Source organism: Megalobrama amblycephala, linkage group LG3, assembly GCF_018812025.1.
Source record: "Megalobrama amblycephala isolate DHTTF-2021 linkage group LG3, ASM1881202v1, whole genome shotgun sequence".
In the NCBI taxonomy this organism is placed as follows: domain Eukaryota; kingdom Metazoa; phylum Chordata; class Actinopteri; order Cypriniformes; family Xenocyprididae; genus Megalobrama; species Megalobrama amblycephala.
In genome coordinates, this window is record NC_063046.1 from 52,168,272 (window position 1) to 52,195,048 (window position 26,777).

Consider the following 26,777-nt stretch of genomic DNA (forward strand, 5'->3'; position numbering starts at 1 on the left):
GTTCTTGGCTAATCCCTTCCCAGGTTAATACAACTATGACCTCCTCCAGCTCTGCCTGGTCTGATCCTATCTGCTCTCTCTCTGGCCAAAGTGGACTTCAGTTGATTTCAAAGCTCTGCCACAGCAGTAATAAAACCCAGAGGCGAAGCGCAGAGCGGCAAGGCCAATCTGATAGCAGGAAAGACGGCCATTTGCCACATCCTCTGAGTCTTATTGCAGTCATTTTGGGAGTTAGCAGTATATGATTTTTGGGCAAAGGGGTTAGAGTGAATTTGCAGCACTTTAAAGTGTTTTTATTCCTTTTGGGGGTGTAAGGAGTTGGCACAATAAATTTAAGACTGTTTATTACTTTAAAGCTACAATGTGTCATTTTTGACAGCACCAAACAGAACTGTAAAAATAATAGGAGTTGAAGAAAAGTTGAAGAAAAAGAATGATTCTCCGAAGTATCGTGACTGTCTTAATACAAAATTATTAATATGTCTTAAAGGTGCCATCGAATTGAAAACTGAATTTACCTCTACATAGTTGAATAACAAGAGTTCAGTACATGGAAATGACATACAGTGAGTCTCAAACTCCATTGTTTCCTCCTTCTTATATAAATCTCATTTGTTTAAAAGACCTCCGAAGAACAGGCGAATCTCAACATAACACCGACTGTTACGTAACAGTCGGGGTGTACGCCCCCAATATTTGCATATGCCAGCCCATGTTCCCAACATTATGAAAGGCATTACACAAGGGCAGCCAGTATTAACGTCTAGATCTGTGCACAGCTGAATCATCAGACTAGGTAAGCAAGCAAGGACAACAGCGAAAAATGGCAGATGGAGCAATAATAACTGACATGATCCATGATATCATGATATTTTTTGTGATATTTGTAAATTGTCTTTCTAAATGTTTCGTTAGCATGTTGCTAATGTACTGTTAAATGTGGTTAAAGTTACCATCGTTTCTTACTGTATCCACGGAGACAAGAGCCGTCGTTATTTTCATTATTAAACACTTGCAGTCTGTATAATTCATAAACACAACTTCATTCTTTATAAATCTCTCCAACAATGTAGCATTAGCCGTTAGCCATGGAGCACTATCAAACTCATTCATAATCAAATGTAAACATCCAAATAAATACTATACTTACACAATTAGACATGCTGCATGATGAACACTTTGTAAAGATCCATTTTGAGGGTTATATTAGCTGTGTGAACTTTGTTTATGCAATGATAGAGTCGAGAGCTCGGGAGGGGGCGGAGAGCGCGAGCAATTAGAGGGGCCGCAGCCTGAATCGGCGCATTTCTAATTATGCCTCAAAATAGGCAGTTTTTTTTTTTTTTTTAATTAATTAAAAAATATATATATTGGGTATTTTGAGCTGCAACTTCACAGACACATTCAGGGACACCTTAGACTTATATCACATCTTGTAAAAAAAAACGTTCGATGGCACCTTTAATACAAAGTTGGATTATTACATAATTTATTACTCGCCCTCATATCGTTCCACACCCGTAAAACCTTCGTTCATCTTTGGAACACAAATTAGGATATTTTTGATAAAATCCGATGGCTCAGTGAGGCCTGCATTGCCATCAAGATAATTAACACATTCAGATGCCCAGAAAGCTACTAAAGTTATATTTAAAACAGTTCATGTGATTGCAGTGGTTCAACCTTAATGTTATGAAGCGACGAGAATACTTTTTGTGTGCCAAAAAAACTAAATAATGACTTTATTCAACAATATCTAGTGATGGCCGATTTCAAAACACTGCTTTGAAGCTTTATGAATCTTTTGGTTTGAATCAGTGATTCGGATTGCATATCAAACTTCCAAAGTTATGTGAACTATTGAAATCTCGAAACACTTATGAAGTAACGAAGCCTCGTTTACTGAAATCACGTGACTTTTGCGCTCCGAACCACTGACTCGAAACAAAAGATTTGTAAAGCAGTGTTTTTAAATTGTCGAAGCAGTGTTTTTAAATTGCCCATTACTAGATATTGTTGAAAAGACGTTATTTATTTTTATTTTTGGCACACAAAAAGTATTCTCGTCGCTTCATAACATTAAGGTTGGACCACAGTAGTCACATGAAATGTCACATGATGTTTTAAATATGTTTTTAGTACTTTTCTGGGCACTGAAAGTGTTAATTGTCTTGCTGATAATGGAGGCCTCACTGAACCATCCATTTCATCAAAAATATCTTAATTTGTGTTCCGAAGATGAACAAAGGTCTTACGGGTGTAAAACGACATGAGGGTGAGTAATAAATGACAGAATTTTCATTTTTGGGTGAACTAACCCTTTAATGAAAATCCTGATCTTGGTCACTGGTCTTCTGTGCACGGCATACGTTCATGAGACTCTATTAGCACGGCAGTTCACTCCTTTGCGAGAAATAAATATTAATACAAACACAACATGAAATACAATCAATGAACTGTGTTTTTGAGGTGAATATATCTATTGTGTTCATTGCAAAAAGAAGTTATCGCATTTATTCTGACTGCAAAATGACAGCCGGTTTCACAAGAGTGCTGAGGGAAATTATAGAATAGAATATAGAATACAAACCCGATTCCAGAAAAGTTGGGACACTGTACAAATTGTGAATAAAAAAGGAATGCAATAATTTACAAATCTCATAAACTTATATTTTATTCACAATAGAATATAGATAATATATCAAATGTTGAAAGTGAGACATTTTGAAATGTCATGCCAAATATTGTCTCATTTTGGATTTCATGAGAGCTACACATTCCAAAAAAGTTGGGACAGGTAGCAATAAGAGGACGGAAAAGTTAAATGTACATATAAGGAACAGCTGGAGGACCAATTTGCAACCTTATTTAGATCAATTGGCAACATGATTGGGTATAAAAAGAGTGGCAGTGCCTCTCAGAAGTCAAGATGGGCAGAGGATCACCAATTCCCCCAATGCTGCGGCGAAAAATAGTGGAGCAATATCAGAAAGGAGTTTCTCAGAGAAAATTGCAAAGAGTTTGAAGTTATCATCATCTACAGTGCATAATATCATCCAAAGATTCAGAGAATCTGGAACAATCTCTGTGCGTAAGGGTCAAGGCCGGAAAACCATACTGGATGCCCATGATCTTCGGGCCCTTAGACGGCACTGCATCACATACAGGAATGCTACTGTAATGGAAATCACAACATGGGCTCAGGAATACTTCCAGAAAACATTGTCGGTGAACACAATCCACCGTGCCATTCGCCGTTGCCGGCTAAAACTCTGTAGGTCAAAAACGAAGCCATATCTAAACATGATCCAGAAGCGCAGGCGTTTTCTCTGGGCCAAGGCCTCATTTAAAATGGACTGTGGCAAAGTGGAAAACTGTTCTGTGGTCAGACGAATCAAAATTTGAAGTTCTTTTTGGAAAACTGGAACGCCATGTCATCTGGACTAAAGAGGACAAGGACAACCCAAGTTGTTATCAGCGCTCAGTTCAGAAGCCTGCATCTCTGATGGTATGGAGTTGCATGAGTGCGTGTGGCATGGGCAGCTTACACATCTGGAAAGGCACCATCAATGCTGAAAGGTATATCTAAGTTCTAGAACAACATATGCTCCCATCCAGACGTCGTCTCTTTCAGGGAAGACCTTGCATTTTCCAACATGACAATGCCAGACCACATACTGCATCAATTACAACATCATGGCTGCGTAGAAGAAGGATCCGGGTACTGAAATGGCCAGCCTGCAGTCCAGATCTTTCACCCATATAAAACATTTGGCGCATCATAAAGAGGAAGTTGCGACAAAGAAGACCTAAGACAGTTGAGCAACTAGAAGCCTGTATTAGACAAGAATGGGACAACATTCCTATTCCTAAACTTGAGCAACTTGTCTCCTCAGTCCCCAGACGTTTGCAGACTATTATAAAAAGAAGAGGGGATGCCACACAGTGGTAAACATGGCCTTGTCCCAACTTTTTTGAGATGTGTTGATGCCATGAAATTTAAAATCAACTTATTTTTCTCTTAAAATGATACACTTTCTCAGTTTAAACATTTGGGTAACACTTTATAATAACTGCACACTATGAAGCATTAGTTAAGCATTAGTTAATAGTTAATTCATCACTTATAAAGCATTAATAGACATTAGTAAGTGGTTTATAAATACAGCTATAATAGCTTTATTCTTGATTTATAAGCATATCTATAATGTGTTTAATAATTGTATTTTCATACTTTATTAATAATCAATTTATAATTTCTAAATTAAGTATTACGTTATTTACAAACCAGTTATTTGGGAGTTGTCAGTAGTCAGTAGTCACATAGTGTATAAATATTATTATTTATGTATCTATTATTTAGACACATAGTAATAGTTACTTAGTGTGTAAGTAAATGTTTTATTAACACATATTCCTACTACAATTCATGATTAATTCAGGTAATTATAAAACATTTAGAAGTGGTCAGTTAACTATTTTTGTGAGCTCATCTAAAGTGAGGACTATTTATGCTTTGTAAAGCTTTTATAAATGAGATTTAAAGGTTCAGTTATCTTCTGCACTGCTGTTCTCTAATGTTTTAAAGTAAGTACTGAGGTAGTTTTGACACTAGGAATATGTTAATAAAGCATTTATTAACACACTAAGTAACTAATACTATATGTCTAAATAATAAGATGCATAAATGTACATTTATATATTTTATTAATCATTTACTTACACTTCCTAAATGATCTTATGAACCACTGACAACTCCTAAATAACTGGGTAGTGAATAATGTAATACATACTTTATTAATGATCAATTTATCATTTCTAAATTATGAAAATACAATTATTAAACTCATTATAGATATGCTTATAAATCAAGAACAAAGCATTTATAGCTGTATTTATAAATGGCTTACTAATGTCTATTAATGTTTTATAAATGATGAATTGACTATTTACTAATGCTTAACTAATGCTTCATAGCGTGAGATTCTAAAGTGTTACCAACATTTGATATGTCATCTATGTTGTATTCTGAATAAAATATTGAAATTTGAAACTTCCACATCATTGCATTCTGTTTTTATTCACAATTTGTACAGTGTCCCAACTTTTTTGGAATCGGGTTTGTACATTATTTATATGAATTTATCGCTGAAAGGTCTGACTGTCTTCAGAAAAGTTTTGATGGCATTTTCTTTTCATCTTCCCTCCATGTTATGCCTAATAATGTAGTGTTTGTAAGTCAGCGCTGCTTTGTTTACGGAGGTTAAACAGCTCTATTTCTGATTTTCCCATAAGCGCCATCTACTGTCAGAGAGTGGATTTTCATTCAACCTATATGCTGTTTTTGTCAGGCCAAAAATCAGGACCAAATTTGTATGCACTGTTGTAAATTTAAACCGAGTGATGGCAAATAAACTAATGTTGTATTCTACAAAAATGTAAACAATTCGGATAAAAAGGTATCTAGAATTATATCTATAACCATTTATTGTTTTGACTCATCCCCTTTTCCTTAAAAGGCTAAAATGTGAGGTTTATCATTTTATAAAACTTTTTCTTTTTCTAAACTTTATTTGAACATGTACATGGTAGCAGATAAAATATTATGTTGTAAGTCAAAATAAAAATTTTTATCATTGTTAATGTTATTATTTGAATGTGTATGCAAACAAAAACTGCACAGTGTTGCTAATTTTATATTTTTGTTTGTTGGTTTTAAATATAAAACTTGGGGAAATCAATCCACCCTGTGTATCTGTAGTTTTTGAACATTTCCAGCACATTTTAACAATACTGTTACAATATTGACAACCGTGATCATTTTGGTCATTATAATCATTATATGAAATATACAACATCCTGTAAATCGAGCGAGAGAGAAAGAGAAGCTCTGTTTCCACCTATAGAACCTTATTGTAAAGTATTCCCATTGTGACACCTGTTTAATCATTACTCAACAAGTTGACTGACATTGAGTTAATAAATCACTTCAAGGATAATAGTTGGCATGGCAGATGTATTTATTTATTACATAAACCGTGTTAAGTGCAAAATTATGTATAATTCATCCCAGTGTAGTGCATTCAAGCTGTGTACACACAATGGCGAAGAAGTTATGTGTATAATGGCACACATAACAGATAAAGCTCTTGGTTCTGTGAGCCTCTGGCTAACTGGCATGTTTGAGTGCCCATTTATGCCATGTGGCACCCCAGGCACCATTACTTTCCATGTGGCACTGTCATCTATGTTGACTTGGGCACCAGTGAAACCTCCTCTGTGGAAGCCCCGTGTGAAAGCCAAAACGGGTTTGACGTGGGATGTGCTCGGAGGATTTGCCCCGCAAGAGTTGAAGAGTGTTACATGGATAGCATTTTAATTTGAAACTTTTGCTATCCTAGTTTTTACAATAGCAGCACTAAGCTCAACAGCTTTGGGTATTATTCAAATGAACCTCCCCTTATATAACCTTGCTGATGATAGAAGAAATACTCTAAGGCCTTCTAGTCAAGGAGGAATTGCTGTTTTATTATGTTTTCAAAATACTGTCAGATGAAATTAGGCCATGTCGTCTACTGTGCTTTTTTATTATACCTAAATAAGGAGTTTTGACTGTCCAGGAGGTGCTGCGGGATGCTTTCAGACTCCAATAGTGTCGTAAGTAATCTAGTCGTTATATTTATAGGTCTCACAAAAACACTGGTCCCATGTTGCATTTATGGACACTATTGTTTTTACAAGGAGCGTTAATGAGCTTTAACTAATTTAGAGGATTTTGAGGTTAGGAGTTAAACGTCAGGTGGGTTTTAAATAGATCAGCTTTGTCCAGGGAATGTGAACCTTGATTTTGATGAGGATTTTTAGTAATCCACTTTAGCATACTTTTTTTTTTAAAAAGTACTTATTTTATGGAGAGAGAGAAAAAAAATAAATAAATAAATACCTAAAGGGTTTAGTTCACCCAAAAATGAAAATTCTGTCAAGTACTCACCCTCATGTTGTTCCACACCCATAAGACCTTCATCTTCGGAACACAAATTAAGATATTTTTGATCAAATCTGAGGGTTTCTGAAACACACATAGGCAGTAACGTCATTGTACCTTCTGAGGTCCAGAAAGGTAGTAAAGACATCGTTAAAATAGTCAACGTGACTACAGTCGTTCAAACTTAATGTTAAGAAGTGATGCGAATATTTTTTTGTGCGCAAAAACAAAACAAAAATAATGACTTTATTTAACAATTTGAACTGTTGTCATACGCAGTTGAAGTAGTGAACGCAGCACATGCTTCCGTGTTCTACATCAGAACGTCGACACATTATTGGCCGGCTCCTGCGTCAGCATCACACGCATGCGTCGTTCTGCTCACGTGAACATCACTGGCCAATACTGAGTTCGGACGCAACATGGAAGCACTGAACTGTGTTCACTGTGTTCAACAGTTCAAATTGTTAAATAGAGTTGTTATTTTTGTTTTGTTTTTGCACACAAAAAGTATTCTCGGCACTTTATAACATTAAGGTTGAATCACTGCAGTCACATGGACTATTTTAACAATGTCTTTACTACCTTTCTGGACCTCAAAAGGTGCAATGATGTTGCTGCCTATGTGTGATTCAGAAACCCTCAGATTTCATAAAAAATATCTTAATTTGTGTTTCGAAGATGAACGAAGGTCTTACGGGTGTGGGACGACATGAGGGTGAGTAATTAATGACAGAAGACAGAAATTTCATTTTGGGTGAACTAACCCTGATGTTGATGTTTTTGGACACTTAATTGCATATGAATTGAAACTGAAAATGTATTATATTAAATGCAATTAGCAAAACTTTACAGTTTTTTTTTTTTTGTTTTGTTTTTTTTTGGCCCCACTTCGAATTTCAGAATTACTTCTTTTGTCTTATGGTTAAAGTTTACTGCTGAATGTATTGTCAAGGATTTATGGTAAATTAAAATATACTTTACTGTCATTTCTACTGAAACTTGTGTTTCATGTATTTAAATATATTTGTAATTACATTTGATCACAATGATTTAACATGTACTTTATAGTAAAACTTTAAATTTGACATTATTACAAAGTGCACTTTTAAGTGTGTTAAGAGAGTCATGAAAGCGTATTCTCTTTAACTAAACTTAAAGGGATAGTTCTCCCAAAAATATTATCCCATGATTTACTCACCCTCAAGCCATTCTAGGTGTATATGAATATCTTCTTTCTGACAAATACAATCAAAGATATATTTAAAAATATCTTTAGTTCTCCAAGGTTTATAATAGTTATGAATGGGGGGCCGTGTTTTGAAGTCAAAACTAATGCATCCATCCAAAAAAAAAAATTAAAAATTAATCAAGAGATGCATTTTTGTAAGAAAGATATTCATATTTAAAACTTTATACATTAAAATACCTACCTCCTGGTGGATGACCGTACACAGAATGTACAAGTCAATTTGTGGCCGAAGAGTATCCTTTGATCTGACGCACAACGTAATGACGAACGCAGAGATGCAGAGAATAGAGCAAAACAAATCACCTATCACAGATTATATAAGTCTAAAACGATCATTTTTAAAGAGAAATTTCAGAGGATTTCGATATAAGAGAAGAGGTGCTTAAATTTGTTGCACAGCTCTATTTGTTTGAACAGTGAGAGGCATCTAAGCTTATGATACTCCTACATCTTGCATCATACATCGCTTCAGGGGTTACTCATTTGGCACAAGTCGACTTGTGCATTCTGCGTACGGTTGTCCGCCGGAAGCTAGTTATTTGAATTTATAAAGTTTTAAATTTAATATCCTTTAATAACCCACTAGAGTTGTATGGATTACTTTTTTTACAGATGGATGCACTATTTTTGACTTCAAAACACAGCCCCCCATTCACAACCATTATAAACCTTAGAGGACTAAGGATATTTTTAAAGGTGCCATAGAATGCTTTTTCACAAGATGTAATATAAGTCTAAGGTGTCCCCTGAATGTGTCTGTGAAGTTTCAGCTCAAAATACCCCATAGATTTTTTTTTATTCATTTTTTTAACTGCCTATTTTGGGGCATCATTAAATATGCGCCGATTCAGCGTGCTTCCCCTTTAAATGCTCGCGCTCCCCGCCCCAAGCTCGTGACTCTATAATACATTGCATAAACAAAGTTCCCACAGTTAATATAACCCTCAAAATGGATCTTTACAAAGTGTTTGTCATGCAGCATAACCGATTAAGTATGGTATTTATTTAGATGTTTACATTTGATTCTGAATGAGTTTGAGGCTATGTTCCTTGGCTAATGCGCTAAAGCTAACATTACACACTGTTGGAGAGATTTATAAAGAATGAAGTTGTTTTTATGAATTATACAGACTGCAAGTGTTTAAAAATGAAAATAGGGACGGCTCTCTTGTCTCTGTGAATACAGTAAGAAACGATGGTAACTTTAACCACATTTAACAGTACATTAGCAACATGCTAACGAAACATTTAGAAAGACAATTCACAAATACCACTAAAAATATCATATAATCATGGATCATGTCAGTTATTATTGCTCCATCTGCCATTTTTCGCTGTTGTCCTTGCTTGCTTACCTAGTCTGATGATTCAGCTGTGCACAGATCCAGACGTTAATACTGGCTGCCCTTGTCTAATGCCTTGAACATGGGCTGGCATATGCAAATATTGGGGGCGTACATATTAATGATCCCGACTGTTACGTAACAGTCGGTGTTATGTTGAGATTTGCCTGTTCTTCAGAGGTCTTTTGCAAAAATCAAATTTACATAAGAAGGAGGAAACAATGGTGTTTGAGACTCACTGTATGTCATTTCCATGTACTGAACTCTTGTTATTCAGCTATGCCAAGGTAAATTCAATTTTCAATTCTTTAAATATATCTCTGATTGTGTTCATCTGAAAGAAGAAAGTCATATACACTTAGGATGGCTTGAGGGTGAGTAAATCATGGGATAATTTTTGGGTGAACTTACCCTTTAATTGTCCTGAAGTGTTCAACACACTTTATTATAACACAGTGTACATTTAAGTACAACGTACTTAAATAGGGTTAGGGTTTGGTTTAGGGTTAGTTACTTGTAATTATGCATAATTTACTGATAATACTATAGTAAGTACATGCAAGATGTGTAACAGGAACAAATTAACAGATTACTTTAAAGTGTTACCACAAGTTTTTATTACTTTCAGTCATGCCTGTCTCGAAATGTAAGACTAGAATCAGTGTAGATTGATTATTTAAGATAAAAAGTTCATTTTTTTTCCTAATTAATATTTTCCTACAAAAATTTGAAACAAACACATAAAGATTACATTTCACACAGATTATATACTGTACACGATTCCGTATATAATTCTGTAGTAAACACTGGAGGTTAACAGTGTAATCACAATTTTTTATTTATTTATTTATTTTTCTAAATAGGATCTAACAATTCCCATGCCATCTTTAAAGTTCATATTAATAGTATTGTTGAATAACAGAATGCATTTACATGAAGTTTAAATATGCATCCATCCTTCTGAATTGTAGAAAAGAATGACCAGAAAATGCAGTAGAAAAAAAATAATTTACATATATATTAGTACATATAAAAATAGTATATAAAAATCATATGCAAATTAAGGCAGGTGTGCCACTAAAATAGAAGTTATCCATTTTGTACAAGGATGATCCTGTGTAAATGTCCATGATTCGGTATGAATATGAAAAGAGGGTAATTCTATGGAGGGAAAATAGAATTTGAAATGTCTGTGTGGATGTTTGATTGCCTGGATTTGTTGAGTTTCTGTCTTTCAATATGTCTAAGAAAGGTTTTCAGTCAACATTAGAATGCGACTGAATCATTCAGTTGCTGTTGATGAACAGACTAACAGAAGAGAGCAGCTGCAACAGCTTTGATGAGCTGCTGTCTGTACTGAAGGCTGCATAGTTCATTTGTTTTCTCTTGATCTGATATCTGCCAATCAAAGGCCCAGAGAGCCACAGTTAGTGCTGGATTTAATGCTGGCCGCACAGATATCCATCAGGTGGATCCCACACCACATGGCGTAGTGCTCTGTTTATGTGTGTGTGTGTGTGTGTGTGTGTGTGTGTGTGTTTCAGACTCTGTCTCTAGGGCAGATTACTGCTGCTGCCACGGTGCGCTGGAGAAATTGAGCGAATGAGGACCAGCGTTTGAGAAATGCTCACCTTATGTAGCATGGGAGGAGACAGATTCACTAGGGGGCTATAGCACATTTGCTAGGCCTGTTTAGTTTATTATCGATGTGTGTGTGTGTCGATGTGTAGATGCCACTCATGCTGTTCAGTCTCACTAGGTGGTCCTGATTCTGAATTGCATCATAAGTATTAAAGTTGAGCATCTTACATCTTCCAGACATATGGGAGCAAGTAGACACTAGACACTTTGGAAGTAAACAGCAAAGACCACATGCGTTTATTTTGCGAGCTGCCCCTGGAAGAGCACAACATGCCATCTTTCACCATCACCTCCGAGGGAGACGTGTTTACTGTTTACAGCATCTTTGATATCAGTTGCTCTCTTTGGTGAAGCCTGTTGTTGTCTCATCTGCTAATTGCATCTTTTCTTGCTGCGCTCACATGCGCATACTAATGCACGTGAGCACTGATGGCATGCAGTGGACTTCTGAATCGTCTCTCTTTCTGTTTTAATATAAATTCCAGTGTTCTTGTTTGCTAAAACTAGAGCTGCATCGGATCATAATGAATCAGCATGTCGAATCAGCTGTTCGGAGTGCCAAAGTCACGTGATTTCAGCAGTTTGGCTGTTTGACACGCGATCCGAATCATGATTCGATACGCTGATTCATTATGCTCCGAAGCTTCCTGAAGCAGTGTTTTGAAATCGGCCATCACTTTATAAGTCGTTATTTTTTTTATTTTTTTGGTGCACCAAAAATATTCTCGTCGCTTTATAATATTAATATTGAACCACTGTACTCACATGAACTGATTTAAATATGTTTTTAGTACCTTTACGGATCTTGAGAGAGGAAATGTCATTGTCTATGCAGGCCTCACGGAGCCATCGGATTTCAACAAAAATATCTTAATTTGTGTTCCGAAGATTAACGAAGGTCTTACGGGTGTGGAACGGCATGAGGGTAAGTAATAAATGACAGAATTTTCATTTTTTGGGTGAACTAACCCTTTAAGTACCTCCTCCTGTGAGACCTTCGTTCATCTTCGGAACACAAAGAGTCTGTGTTCCTCCATAGACAGCAATTTAACCACCACTTTCAAGGTCCAGAAAGGTACTAAAGACATTGTTAAAATAGTCAATGTGACTGCAGTGGTTCAACCTTAATTTTATGAAGCGACAAGAATACTTTTTGTGAGTCAAAATTTTATGCGTAATAATGAGTCTGACGTAGAACCTGAAATGATCTGTCTGTCACAGGCTGTGTGATTTTGACACTTCCTGTGGAGATTACTCTGAAATAAATAAAATACAAATATTAGTTTACAACTTAAAACACTTGAAATGTTCAAGTCTGAAATGAAATCTGAAATGTTTGGGAACCAAATTTTACATACCCCTTGCGGAATATGCAAAAATGTTAATCATTTTAACAAAATAAGAAGGATCATGAAAATTGCATTTTTTAAATTTGTTTTATTTAGTACCTTCCTGAATAAACTATTTCACATACCAGATGTTTACATAAAGTCCACAAGACAAAAAAAATAGCTGAATTTATAAAAAGTACCCCGTTCAAAAGTTTACATACCCTTGATTCTTAATACAGTGTGTTGTTACCTGGATGATCCACAACCGTTTGTTTGTTTTGTGATGGTTGTTCATGAGTCCCTTGTTTGTCCTGAGCAGTTAAACCGAGCTCTGTTCTTCAGAAAAATCCTCCATGTTCTGCAAATTCTTTGATTTTCCAGCATCTTCTGCACATTTGAACCCTTTCAATGACTGAATGATGCAAACACAACTATTAAAAAAGCTGCAAACATTCACTAATAGTCCAGAAGGAAACATGATGCAGAGAGTCAGGGGGTGAAAACTTTTGAACAAGAAGATGATGTGCAAGTTTTTCTTATTTTGTTTAAAGATCATTATATATACTTACATGTTTCCCAGAAGAAAAAAAAAATTACAATTTATCCTCCAATTCAAAACGTTTACATCCTCAGCTCTTAATACATCATGTTTCCTTCTGGAGCATCAGTGAATGTTTGCAGCTTTTTTAAGATGCATTCCAAAAATTACCCTAAATTGTTATTTCCATCATCAATTAGCATACATTTTTGGTCAAGATCTTGCATTGACAATGCAAGAGGTGAGCACTCTGTAAAGTCTCCTCCAGCACATCCCAAAGACTTTCAATGAATTTAAGGTCTGGACTCAGAGGTGCTGATGCATGTGTGAAAATTCATGCTCCTTCCCAACCATTCTTTCACAATTTGAGCCCGATAAATCTTGACATTGCCATCCTTGCAATATGGCCATAATGTGTCTTCCTATATGGTTGTTTAAAGGTCCCGTTCTTCGTGATCCCATGTTTCAAACTTTAGTTAGTGTGTAATGTTGTTGTTAGAGTATAAATAAAATCTGTAAAATTTTAAAGCTCAAAGTTCAATGCCAAGCGAGATATTTTATTTAACAGAAGTCGCCTACATCGAACGGCCAGTTTGGACTACATCCCTCTACTTCCTTCTTTAATGACGTCACTAAAACAGTTTTTTGACTAACCTCCGTCCACAGGAATACACAAAAAAGGGGGCGTGGTCTTGTTGCGCTCCCACGGAGAAGAGCAAGAGTTGCGTTTGTAGAGTGTGTTTGTCGCCATGTCGTCGAAACACTGTTATTTTCATCCCGCAGTCCAATCACCTTTGTTTGGCCTTCCCAGGGACGCTGTACTTAGAGATCAATGGTTACAATTTATGTTTAACTCGGTTCCCAAAAATTATAATTTTGGTATCCTTACTGCAATAGTTAATGTTGGACTGCAGTGCACATAATGGCCACAAGAGGGGACTATGTTTATGTATATGGCTGTTTTCCGTATGATGGTACTCTTCTGAGTGAGTGCTAACGTTGTACATTTTCTGTCGCTGCTTGTGGAGATTGAAGAGTTCAGTCTCTCGGGAATTATTGTCTTTTGTGTTCATTCGGCACAACACCACAATAATCCACATGTAAAACTATGTGCAGCACACGTTATGGTAAGATGACGTGGCAAGGTGCGCTCAGAGCCATCTCTATGGCTCTGGGTACGCTAAGCTGCTGTCGAATCACAACACAGGAACCGCTGGCACAATCAGAACTCGTTACGTATTTCCAGTGTTGGGGGTAACGCATTACAAGTAACTTGAGTTACGTAATCAGATTACTTTTTCAAGTAACTAGTAAAGTAACGCATTACTTTTTCAATTTACAACAAAATATCTAAGTTACTTTTTCAAATAAGTAACGCAAGTTACTTTTTCACATTTATTGACTGACAGCTCTCCTGTCCCCATGCTGAGAGAAATAAAGTGCAGAGGGTGTTGTGTGCGCTGTGTGAACGTGGGTTATTGTTGTTTTAGACTAAATGTGAACATGCATTTACTCATCACACTTGCACGAAAACATTCAGTATTCCTCAAAATGAATAAAAACAGTGAAATGCAATCTCAGAATTTTTGCAAACCTGTAATAATTAACTATATTAAATTACACAAATATACTTTATGTATTTAATCTCAATTATTAACCAATGTCTTTGCTGCTGATCTTCAATATACCTAATTCAACCATACTAATAAGCAAAAAATACTTTAGATTAGAAAGGTTTGTTTGAGCTGCGCCCTCTACTGTACAGGTGTAAATATGCTTTTCCTTCAGCTTGAGGCTTATTCATTTCACTTTTGGTGTGAAAGGGCCTTTTTGCCAAAAATAGAACTTTTTTGTTGTTATTAAAAAACAAGCAAGCCCAGCCCCAGTGAGAAAAAGTAACGCAAAAGTAATGTAACGCATTACTTTTCATAAAAAGTAATGAAGTAACGCAATTAGTTACTTTTTTAGGGAGTAACGCAATATTGTAATGCATTACTTTTAAAAGTAACTTTCCCCAACACTGCGTATTTCTGAAGGAGGGACTTCATAGAACAAGGAAGTCATCAGCCCGTTTTTATGACAGTGGAAACAGCGGTATACAGATAAGTAAATTATGTGAAAAATACTGTGTTTTTTTACACGCGAAACATGAACACATTTTATATTGCACACTATAAACACAATCAAAGCTTCAAAAAAACACGAAAAACGGGACCTTTAAGAAATGAAAAGCTACACACTCCATCAGTTAGGGTTAGAAGAACTGTTCCCAAACATATAACATGCTAGAAACATAATAATCACTGCAATAATGATCTAATCATAGACTCTTAAGCATTTGCCTATTTAAATTCAACTGGAACTGGACTATGAATTTTTTAGCGTTATTTATAGTTTATTCATTTCCAGCAGTTCAAATGAGGTTGAGGAGTGCAAACATTATTGCATTGACAGTAATCAGCCAATCACACCAATGTGAAGCCACTTTCCTCCTCCCACATTCCTGCCACACTACAGGACCTCAGTGGGAATGCATTAAGCTCAAGGGAGGCAAAAGAGACACTCTAGTATCGCTGTTGGACAATGTTACGACTTCATTTGATGTCACATCTTGTAATATATATTTGTGCTGCTGACTGATTTTCTAATCCAAATTTTTAAGGACACACAAATAACTGGTGCACAAACACACATACACATGCACTTGCAATCCCCCCAGGGCTGCATTTAGGTCAACTGGGATTTTCTGCAGACTGTAAATTCTGCCATGTCACACAGAGCCTTGTATCTCTCTCTTTCTCTCTCTCTCTGTCTATATATATATTGTCATTCACTCTTTCTTTGTTCCTCTTTCCAAACTGAGACAACACCAAGAATGCGTAGCTAAAAGATATAAAACCACAACACTGTCCTCCATCTTTATCCTACTTCTTCTGCTCAGGGATGAGAAGCAGATGAATGAAAGTGTAAAGAAGGGAATGTTACTATCATGCTGCCTTGAGAGCTCAGACGTGAGGTGTGCAGTGCTCGACTGTAAGCCTTTCTAATTGTGCACTTCCTCATGCATAATGGATTGTTTGTCAGATTACCATTTTTTTTTGTAGATTCACGCACTCCACAAGTGGAATTGATTTTGCCTTGAATGACATTCTGGTACGTGTGTGTTCATGCATATCTATGTGTATGTTTGCTTACAGTGAATGGAGATGTGGCACTCTTGGGCAGATGTGTACGTTTGACTGTTTCCTATTGCATGCATGCTTGTAAACTGGCACATGATTCGCATGATGAATAAAAAACAAACAAACAGCGGATTTCGAAGGGTATACAGCCTTGTCCGTCAAAACTTGAATGCAGACGGTCCCACTTTATATTAAGTGGCCTTAACTACTATGTACTTACATTTAAATTAATCATTTGATACAATGCACTTATTGTGTACATACATTGTACTTATATTTTAAAAACACCTGCATGTAATTACATCTGTAATTAATTTCTGTAATTGCATTTATAATTACACTGTTGACCCATCCCTTACACCTTACCCCTACCCTTAAACCTACCCATACCACCAAAGCTTTCCCTAACCTTACCTGTATCCCACCTCAATAGCAGCAAACGTGTTTTGCAATTCAATATGAACCCAATAAGTACATTGTACTTATTTTTTGATGTAAGTACATAGTAGTTAAGGCCACTTAATATAAAGTGGGACCCAGACATCTACAATGTCAAGAAGGCTGGAGGATGCATGCCAGTGCACTGGGTCTTGTGATTGAAGTCAATGGGTTGAACAGAGAGAATTTATGAAGTCAGAGAACTGAAGTCATAGCCACAGGGCACAGAGTCACAGTCCGCACTGGCCAAAGAGCCGATTACTAATGCATATGTATGAGAACCAACAACTGATAAAGCAAACACACAATATACCTGCAGAACTGTTCTCTATAAACAGACCCTCATCTCTTAGTTTACCATCATCTTTTCCTTTTTCTCTAAATGCAAATCTCATTTAATTGTAAATGACCACTAAACCATGGGGCTTACAAGGTCACAACCTTTAGACCAAAGCCACAGTCTATTAAGTAGGTACTGAGCCTCCTGGAGGAACTAGTCATTATTAGTGATTAATAGCAGTGCTGGAAAGAGTACTGAAAATTTGTACTTAAGTACAAGTACTGTTACATTGCTGAGATAATTCTCAATTACAAGTAAAAGTACTGTTGTTAAAAAAGTACTTAAAGCTGCAGTCCGTAACTTTTTTTGTGTTAAAATTTTACCAAAATTATATAATGAGAATATACAACATGAATCCATTTTCCGAACTGTGTTTTTGTCTTATCCTGAATCATTATGGTACACTTATAATAAGTGTTTATATTCGGACTATTTCATACCAGACTGGTAGGACTCGCCGCAGAGTATCACAGTAACTGCATGAATCGCCATAGACATACACAGAGAAAAATAGCTCCGGCTAGAATGTTCCTCTGCAAAACGCGTGCAGTTCTGTTTATTAACCGCTAGAGGGCCAAAAATCGCGGACAGCAGCTTTAAGTACTATTTTAAAAAACTACTCGGAGTACTAGTTACTTTTTAGCCGGTGATATTTAATGAGTAACTATTGAATCAAATCAGAGACCCATGTATAAAATAGCTACTTTCAACAAAACAATTTTTGACCTTATTGATGAAGTATATGAATTAGTGTTGTCATAATACAGGGAATTTCTAACTTTGGTACGATACCTTGAAAAATATTGATATTCAATACCATATTTTCCACTGTCAAAACTGCCATAGAGGCTGTTCACATAGAATGCGTTTTTCCATTCCAATGCGCTACTTTTCCATTGTTTTTCTATTTAACGTGCTAGACGAACGTGTATGACCATTGCGCTCGCATCTTTTGCAACGTCTCGCACATGAGCGCCACGTTTTTAAGACGCCGTGTCAAGTTAAAAGAGCACCGCTCATCAATGTCAGTTCCACAAAATTGGACCAATAAGATGACCCCAGAGGTGAGGCAAGCATTGTGAGCTTTTGTTTACAGTAGCAAGCTGGCATGGCAACTGTTTTATTTGAAGGCTACATGGCAGAAGAGGCACTCATAGTGGCTGTCCGGATAGCCAGTGCGATTTTTTTTTATTTTGTCCATGTCAAAAATAGTATCTGTTCTGCTATTTGGCTATTTCTGTTATTTGCATTATTGCATTTCTTCTCAAAAGCACGTGTCGAAGACCCCTCACGTTCTGCGCTGCATTTTTTTTTTTTTTTTTAAACCATTCCTGAGTGCTGCATCTCACGTTTTTAATGAGTCAATTCCAGTCTTACTTCCTGTTACATACCTACGTATCAATGTAACAAATTTGCATAATGCCAGCCTATGGACTTCATTGGCTGCCTGCAAACAATATCTACTTTGACCTGCCCTCAGGACTAGAAGCTGAGATTGGGAGAGTTTGGTTCCTGTTGTTGACATGTCAAGAAGACTTTGAAGATCACAAATCAACTTTGCATGCACTTCCAAAAGGATGAGCATTCGGGCTGGAATCGATACGGAAAAACCAACGCCATTGTTCATACTGTATCACTGTGTATAAAGTGCTGAGGAAGCCTCCGGAGCTGAAATTCTAATAATGGCAAATAGGTGTTTCGTTTCCGATGTGTGCTGTGGCAGTAGACAAATCACAACAGGGCATTCTGACCAATCAGAGTAGAGTAGACTCATAGAAAGGAGGGGTTTAGAGAGACTGACTCTCCAAATGAACCATTTTCAGACTCTTTGAGAAATGAGGTGATGGCCAAAGTGTTTTTTGACCTTGAATGCATGTAAACCTATGATAGGTACAAAACAAAAAAATTGTTTTGTTGTGCTTTTTTTTTTACTGATGGTTTTATCGCAATATTGTCTGTAAAACTACTTAATTTGCACTTATTATTTAAAGGCACAATATGTATGTTTTTTTTAAGCAAATATCAAAAACCACTAGAACAATGTTATATATTTTGTTAACTTGTGTACTTACATTATCCCAAATGCTTATTTTAATCAGGAAGCGTGTCCGTGTGTCGCCTATCAATGACATCATACCTGCGTTACCCTCGATTTCAAGTTTTATTTTGTCGAAACCATGGAAACACAAAAGACTCTTTAATATATTATGTGTTTTATTAGACAGGCAAGTAACTGTTTGGATTCATTCATCTATAGAAAACTAATCATTGTTATATAGCTCAACAGTAAGTCTTATTGTTTAAATCTCGTTTTCTTGATTTACAGCGAGTACCATGTTTTACCATGCCTAATATTAATCTAGCTTACTGCACTGTGCAACAAGTGTCTCATAGTAGCCACAGAGCGAACACAAAGTAGCACTATAACAACTTGCCACACACAAATGTATCTAATATGATAAAACAGCGCTGCTTTACCCCACATACTCTTGACCGGATGAAGCGGAAGTGGCGAATGTTGCATAATAAAAGTTCTGCTGCTCTCGAGACGTGTGTTGCGCTCATCTCTCACTAGCAATCACTCCAGCGGCCTCTTTTCTGTTCGCACAGCACTCAGCCCTGCGTTGCTTCATACTACAGTAACATTAATACTCTCATCCATCAACATGATTTCTGCCCGAGTCCCATCCCAATTATTTTCCACCAGCTATAAAGATAGTCTTTAAAGATAAAAACATAATGCTGCCTTTATATGTTAGGAGGGGGTCCCTTAGCAGGGGGTCTGTGACATCAAACATAAAAAAATAAATAAAAAAAAACTGGGATCAAATGGTTCTTTAGGGATTTAAAAAATTCTTGATGTTATATTGTAAGTTCTTCAGACCAGTTTATTGGCCACAGCACTACACCACTGAGTAGATGGATAGAATAAAATATTCTTTGTAGAAATGTTTTCCAATGGCATCAGGCCATACAACTCTTTTTGTTTGTAATTGGAACCTTTATTATTAGTGTAATCTCAATCACTCTATCCCAGAAAAGTAAAGACTCTGGTTAATAGGGAACTAGAGACTGTGACAAATTGAGCAAGGCCCATTAATCATGGTGTAAAAAAGCCATTGGGTTAATGTCAGGCCCAGGCTTTCACCCATACTCACCTGCTCCAGCCCACATTAAGAGCCAAGGGCATCTTAAGTGCAAGGCCAACTAGACCATCATCCCAGAGTTGAGCTTTCCACTGAAGGCATCTGGCCCAGGCTCTTGAGCTTGATATGCGGTCTTCATGCCTCCCCTCACTGTGGCAACCAGAAGGTCAGTCTGGTAACATCCATAATAGGAATTGGCACCTTAGTCTGAGCCAGGCCAGCATTCCAGCTTAGCGCACCATGGGAAATCACTGTGCATTTGAGTGAGTGTTTGTCCGTGCGTAAGGGATTTTAAGTAGAAACATGCAGTTTGTGAAAGTTTCGAGATTGTGTGTGTTTTTACATTTCCATCCTCTGATGTGAGTGTAGGTGTATGAAGCGGGTCAGGGAGTGCATGCATTTTTTTTCCGTATCATGCTGCTTTTGCAAGTGCATGTGAGTGTTTCAGATAGCTTGGTGCTTATTTAAAGTATGCATGTCCAACTATTCCCCCACCCCAAAACTGGCAGTGAGCATCTTCATGCAGCGTGCAGTCGCTCATGTTCTCGTCCTACTGCTTTACTCCCTTGGTGAAATAATTGTTTCTCTCTCACTCCTCTGCACTTCTTGTTTTCTCTAGCCGGCTGTTGTGATGCTGCATAACTATAACAAGCTGGAGTGTGTCTGTCTGAGATGCCTGTAAACACAGGTTTCTGCACTTCTCCTCAGAGACACATCTTAAGCATCCTCTGAAGAACCTCGTTCTCTGCGTATACTCTGAAAATACACTCACATACACGCATTAGAGCCTTTGGCCATTTTAGTTTAAATGTAATGATAACTGGAAAATAAGATAATGGTAAATTGGTTGGAGAATAAAATGATGAATGATGAAATTAATTGCTATCATTATTCCAAGTTATTCCAAATATTTTAACTTCACTGATGGACAAATTTCAGAATTGTGTGTTAAAACAGTCATGGAAAGTATTTTATTTCATAAATATTATATTAACTGCAAGCTATACTTTTGCATTTTTGCAAAATATACTTGCACTGGGTGTCTTTGTCTTTGGGTGACTACTATGTACTTACATCAAAAAATAAGTAGGCCTACTAATTGTGTTCATGTTGTATTGTAAAACACTTTTGCTTCTACTGAGGTGGGATATGGGTTAAGTTAAGGACAGTTTTGGTGGTATGGCTATTTTTAAGGGTGGGTTAAATTACAGTACCAGTCAAAAGATTGTACGCATTACTATTATAATGTAATGTTTAAAAGAAGCCTCAAGCTCATCATGCTGTATATCAAACATACAGAAAAAACAGCAATACTGTGAAATATTATTAAAATTTAAAATAATGGTTTTCTATTTTAATATACTTTAAAATATAATGTATTTCTGTGATGCAAAGCGTCTGAACATTCATGTTACCTCTATGGCATTTCATATATGGCTTTTAGCTTAAAAGCATGCACATTTGGAGAAATTTTGATGGATTTTTATACGACGATGTATACATGCGCTCGCTTCCGTGGGCGTGGCCAAATTAGTGGATAATGAGCTGACTCACGGACGTCTGACATGTCTCTCTTTTCATACAGATTACTTAAACAGAGAATTTTTGTTTTTGATTTGACTTGCATGATTTAAAACCTGACATTTCATCGTTTCTTTAGACATAAGTCTCATTTTTGTGTCATTAGTATTCACTAAGTTACACTTCATTTTCTGCAAACTATCAGATTGGACTTCGTTCAGCATCATGTTAGTTTTCTTTATTTTGCAAAAAGCACAACATTTGTTTTTTACTCTGAGTGTACACAAATAAAAGAAGACATTCTATAGTTTCAATTGATATATTACTTATGTCTCTATGACAAAAAAAATTACAGAGTATTTTAAGTCTGTTTTGCTGCAATATGAAAAAAAATCCTGCAAAATGCGACGGCGCGTTTCCTGACTCCAGAGTGTTAAAGGGATAGTTCACCCAAAAATTAAAATCATGTCATTAATTGCTCACCATCATGTTGTTTCAAACCCGTAAAACTTTTGTTCATCTTCGGAACACATATGAAGATCTTTTTGATGAAATCTGACAGCTTTCTGTCCGTCCGTAGACAGCTAAGCAACTGACACTTTGACACTTTAAAAAGTTCATAAAGAGATCAAAAAACTAATCCATATGAATTAGTGGTTTAGTGCACATTTTTTGAAACCTCTTGCAAAACAAACCTCTTGGAAAACAAACCTGCTTGACTTAAGGTTCAGTCACATTTACACATTTACATGGGTGAAATCAAGTCATTCCAATAGAAATCCATGCGATCAGAAGTGTCGCGTGAGAGAGAAAAAGTTCACCACAGAGATTTGCTTTGATTTGTAAGTGATGTCTGTATGAGCTGACAATGGACATGGCACATAGCCAGTTCAGGGGAGATAACTACAATGTTCAAATGTTTGTCACTTTCTGTGACTTTCACTCCGTTCTGCATTTTGTGTGTCATACACACCCATAAATACACAGTTTGTACATCTCTACTTTGAAAACTACTAATCATTAAGCAAACATTTAGCACTCTTAGAATTTTAGGTCACATGAGTTGAGGTCAAGTCAGGTCGACAGTATCGATTCACTCATTTATGCCAAAGGCATCACTACATGCTCTCCTTTACACACATACACACGTTTCCTTACACACGCTTATTCAAACAATCAAAAAGTTAATCAGTAAGCAAATATTTAGGACCCTTTGAACTTGTCCTAAATGAACCGTGGGCTGTCTGTCTGTCTGTCTGTCTCTGTTTCTCCCATATTTATCCTTCTTATACACGTGCTGACATAGTGTAAGGCGTGGGCTAAAGTTATATGCCAAGCACCCGTCTTGTCAATTAAGGCTATCGGGGCCCCCTCATACTGGCTCTTTAAGTGAGCCAAAGTTCAGCTGAAGGACAAAAACTTTGACTTCCAGTGGCAGTCATGTGGCCAGGCTTCCTCCTTGCGCAGCTCCGCTTTGGGCCCCTTATCTGATTCCACTCTGCCAAAGCTGCTGTTGACAGCACAGTGCCGGTTTGAAGAACAGCACGTCCATTCTTTGTGACGCCCCCTAATCAGAGAGCTACAGAGAGAAAAAGAGAGACACTGCGGAGCTTTATTTTATAATATCCTTCATGTATTTGCAAAGTAAAGACTTTCCTCTGCGGTTTTCCAATGAGAATATCAAGCACTGCTTGAGAAGGCCTGTGGGTCTTCTTCACAACCTCAGAGTAAAACAAAAACCCAATCAAAATAGCTAGCTGGAGGGCAACGGAGGAAAAAACAAGCCCACCACAACATCACAAACTTTTCACACTAGAGACAAATGGAGAGAGTGCAAGAAAGGGACAGGCATACACAAACCAAATAAAACACAACACATATCATGATGAAATCAAAAGGGTGGATACAGATTCACATTCATACAAATCACTCTTAATCCTACTATACATTAATAAAAGTTTTGATTTCATCAATGATAGCGAAGATTTTATAAAAATATGATTGTAACAGTTTTAATAACACATACTATTGTCACGTACTAGTGGTTGAAGCGCACGAAGACGAGGAGTCCAAACAAAACAGTCTTTAATAAATCCAACATGGACAACATTGGAGAATCACCAGGAGAATAACATAATACAACCACATAAAACTAAAGACAACACTGGACAATGAGCAGACAGAACTCAGGGTTTAAATACACAGGGAGAGTAATCAAAGGAAGTACAAACAGGTGAAGGAACTAATTAACAACCAGACGAAACCAAAACAGAACATACACGTGACATCAGTACCCCCTCCCAGAAGGCATGTCCTCGCGCTAGACTTGTGCCGATATTCGGTAATGCGATAAATCGCGATAATGAATATGCACGGATATTGTAATCGTGGGCACTTCAGAATACCGTAAATAATAATTTATTACCAATTATTAATTTTTTATAATGCAATTAAGAATACTTTACCTCTGAATAATTAAAAAAGACTTAAAATGATATTTATTTTCAAACCTAAACATGTTTATATTTTAATCTGGACTACAACATGCCATAATGATTAGAAATGTTCTGATTATTTGTTATTGTTCAGTAAAACTTAAAGTCATATGGCTTCATTAGTTAACATGTTAATTCATTATTACCAAACTGACAATGAAAAATACTTATAAAGCATTAATTATTCTTAGTTAATGTTCATTTCTTAGTTACTGTTTAATAACATTACTAAAATCAAAAGAACTTATTTAATGGACCTGAGATAAAACTAACAATGATCAGTTGTGTTTCTAAACTAACATTAACAAAAAATAAAACTTTCTGTAACATATGTAGCTGTTGCTCAATCTTAGTTAATGCATTAAATAGAGACCTTATTGTAAAGTGTTATCTGTTGTTCTTTATAGCTTAATTCTTTTGCATTTTAATCTGTTTGAAAATTTCACTTTATATATTTTTTGTAGTGTATTATTGTATTTAAACATTCAGAGTTCTTTTTGTTTTATTACAAAAAGAGTTCTTAAACCTGTTAAACTATGACAACATTTTTTTGCAACTTATTTTAATATCGTGATAATACCGTATACCGTGATAAAAGCTTCAGCAATTAATCGCAACATGAAAATTTGATACCGTCACATGCCTACCTTGCGCCATAACGAGTCCAACTAATAGGGGCTGGCAAAGGGCAGGAAACTGGAGGAGATGACGGCAGGAGAGACAAGGGTGGTAAAGACAGTGGGAGGAACCAAGGAGGAAAGGAGAGCAGGAAGTGCCAGGTGGTAATCCAGAGCACAGCCAGGACGAAGGTCCACAAGGGAGGGAGGAGCCATGGTGGAGACTTGGCTGGTGGACCCAGGGGGATGACAGACTGAAACAGAGCTAATGGAGGTGGAGACCCAGGTGGAGCCAACGAGCAGCTGAGACCAAGCGACACAGATGGACCTGGAGGCTGAGGCGTCGCTGCAGCGACCAGGGTCGGTAGTGTCGGTAGGACTGATGACCAAGGTGGAGCCGTGGTGCAGGCAGAGCGACATCTGACCAAGGTGGAGCTGGAGGGACAAGGGAGCCTGGTGGAGCTGTAAGGACGAAGGTCCCAGATGGAGCCGAGGGAAGGAGAAGCCAAGGTAGAGCCGACTGACTGACAAGCCGTGGTGGAGTGATGAGATTTGCAGCTGGAGGCGGAGCCAGGGGATCCTCTTGCCAAGGCGGAGCTGGAGACCTGAAGACCTGAGGCTTGGCTAGGATCTTTGGACTGGACCAGCGGAGACGCAGGAGATTTGAGCTGGGCGGACAAGCATAGACGAAGGAGACACAGGAAAATATCTTCCTACACTTCCTCATTATAATTAATTCCCAGAGACCCGGTATAGCTGTACGTGGGGCTTCCTTCCATCTCCTCGCACTCCACGAGGACAGTCACTGGCACAGATGATGTTGCTGGCTCGTGCACCTCGTCAGACTCTGCATTTGTCTCGTGCTCCAGGGCGATGAATAGCTCAGGTGGGGTCTCTGCCGTTGCCATTGTGGCAAGCTCGGGTTTTTTGTCTGCAGTGGGCTGTGGCAGATCATCTGTAAGCGGTGTGGGAGGCGGCTAGCTGGGCTCTGGGTATGGAGTAGGGCCCCTGATGTCTTCCTCCACAGGGCAGATGGTAAAATCCGATCCACAATTCACCAGCACCCACTCCACATTCGTCCATCACCAGACAGGCCTGCTTTACAATGCTCTTTTAAGCTAGTCCAAAAAAACGAAACAAAACAAAACACAGGGAGCGGTCAGGGAAGGTGGTAAGGCACGCCATGTCAAAAACATCAGGCGGACAGCTGGTAAGTACATTTTATGTTTAGATTCTTCCGTGTTCTGTCATGCACCGGTGGCTGTGATGAAGCGCACAAATGGAGTCCAAACAAAACAGTCTTTAATAAATCCTGTAGGAGGACACTGTAGGAGGAATCACAAGGAAGAATAACGTAACACAAACCACATAAAACTAAAGACTACACGGAACAATGAATAGACAAAACTCCGGGTTTAAATACACAGGGAGAGTAATCAAAAGAAGGATGAACAGGTGAAGGAACTAATTAACAACCAGGGAAACTAACTCAGGCAAAACGGAACATAGCAATGCCTGAAAACTAAATCAAAACAGAACATATACATGACAACTGTTGCTATACATGATGAAAATAAAAGTTTTAACAATGCACTAACAATGTTTTTAGAATAATATAGTGAAAAGGGCAACTTCTAAACAGTACACTCACATTTTATTATTTCAGGATGTCCAGTTCCAGTTTTTTCACCAGTCTTCCAACTTTTTTTTATATGTTTGACATTTTTAAATTTATAAGTGTTTAAACATTTTTCATAATGTTTTAATTTTTGGTTAAAGGTAACACATTTAATAACATGATTTTGTCATTTTGCACATTGTCAACTACAATTTTCATATATCAAAATTATATGACACTTCAATCAGAGTAAAATGGACTAATAATAATGAAGATGAACGATGAACATTGACTTATTTTAAAGTCATGATGTAACAAACGTAGGCAGGT